Source organism: Salvelinus sp. IW2-2015, linkage group LG19 (assembly GCF_002910315.2).
Source record: "Salvelinus sp. IW2-2015 linkage group LG19, ASM291031v2, whole genome shotgun sequence".
In the NCBI taxonomy this organism is placed as follows: Eukaryota; Metazoa; Chordata; class Actinopteri; order Salmoniformes; family Salmonidae; genus Salvelinus; species Salvelinus sp. IW2-2015.
In genome coordinates, this window is record NC_036859.1 from 27937859 (window position 1) to 27939703 (window position 1845).

Genomic DNA, 1845 nt, shown 5'->3' on the forward strand with positions numbered 1-1845 from the left:
CTCGCACTAACGCCCCCGGACGCACGCGCCGCACTTAACCCCCAACACACACTATCTCCTCCCCACATACTAACGCCCTCTCTGCCCCAACACACACACACTAACCCCAACCTCTCTCTGCCCCCCCCAGCCTGTAAAGCTGTACCTGGTGAAGTGGTGTTCCCTGCCCTATGAGGATATAACTTGGGAGCTGAAGGCCGACATCGACCAGGCCAAGATCGATGAGTACGAGGCCGTGGCGGCCCGTCAGCCCGAGACCAAACGCGTGGTGCGTAAAATAAAAACCTCACACACACTATACACTCTCCTGCTGCCTTTTTCTTACATTTTCTGGCCCCAGCCCTTTAACGCGGAGCCAGCTAGGGCTCCTGCGGTCGCACAGAAACTACTAACGGTAGGCTTTTATTTGGAACAGGAGCGACCTCCCACCGAAAACTGGCAGAAATCCGAGAGTTCCAGGGATTATATAAACGACAACGCACTCAGGGAATACCAGCTGGAGGGAGTGAACTGGTTGCTCTTCAACTGGTACAATACGTAAGAAGTACTAAAACCTACTGTTCGTTCGTGCATGTGTTAAGCTATATGACGTGTGTGAGACTCACTTATATAACATGTACAGTACCAGTCAAAAGTTTGGACACCTACTCATTCAAGGGYTTTTCTTTATTTTTACAATTTTCTACATTGTAGAATAATAGTGAAGACGTAAACTATGAARTAACACATGGRATCATGTAGTAACCAAAAAAGTGTTAAACAAATCCAAATATATTTTAGATTCTTCAAAAAGCCACCCTTTGCCTTGATGACAGCTTTGCACACTCTTGGCATTCTCTCAACCAGCTTCATGATGAATGCTTTTCCAACAGTCTTGAAGGACTTCCCACATATGCTGAGCACTTGTTGGCTGCTTTTCCTTCAATCTGCGGTCCAACTCATCCCAAGCCATCTCAATTGGTTTGAGGTTGGGTGATTGTGGAGCCCAGGTCATCTGATGCAGCACTCCATCACTCCTTCTTATAATAGGGGTGGCAAATAGGGGTGGCAGCTAGCCTAGTGGTTAGAGCGAATCCCCGAGCTGACATGGTAAAGATCTGTCGTTCTGCCCCTGAACAAGGCAGTTAACCCACTGTTCCTAGGCCGTCATTGGAAATAAGAATTTGTTCTTACCCTCTTGGCGCCCTTTAGCGGGATCATTTTCGTCAACATCCACTGAATTGCAGAGCGCCAAATTCAAATTAAATTACAAAAAAATATACAATTTTCATGAAATCACAAGTGCAATATACCAAAACACAGCTTAGCTTGTTGTTAATCCACCTGGTGTGTCAGATTTCAAAAATGCTTTACAGCGAAAGTAAACCAAGAGTTTGTGAGGACAACTCTCAGTAGACAAAACATTACAAACAGCTAGCAGCAAAGTAGATTGGTCACAAAAGTCAGAAAAGCAATATAATGAATTGCTTACCTTTGATGATCCTCGGATGTTTGCACTCACTAGACTCCCAGTTACACAATAAATGTTTCTTTTGTTCGATAAAGATTATTTTATATCCAAAAACCTCCATTTGGTTGGCGCGTTTTGAGTAATCCACAGGCTCGTGCAGGTCACACCGGGCAGTCGAAAATTCCAAATAGTATCTGTAAAGTTCGTAGAAACATGTCAAACGTTTTTTATAATCAATCCTCAGGTTGTTTTTACAATAAATAATCGATAATATTTCAACCGGACGGTGCCTTTTCAATACAAGAGAGAAAGAATAGGTCTCGTTCCTGTGTCGCGCGCATGAACAAATCTAAGGACATCTGGCTGTCCACTGACGCGATGTGATCATTCTCGCT

The 1845-nt window shown here is 44.3% G+C and overlaps 1 protein-coding gene across 1 annotated transcript in view; it reads left to right on the forward strand.

Moving 5' to 3' along the window:
* Positions 1–114: 114 nt before the first annotated feature.
* Positions 115–1845, forward strand: part of LOC111979468 (chromodomain-helicase-DNA-binding protein 7) — a 54198-nt gene continuing 52467 nt past the window's right edge. The window contains exons 1-2 of the mRNA XM_070448932.1: positions 115–268; positions 416–537. The gene's annotated coding sequence lies outside the window, so the exon portion shown is untranslated. The remainder of the gene's footprint in view (positions 269–415; positions 538–1845) is intronic.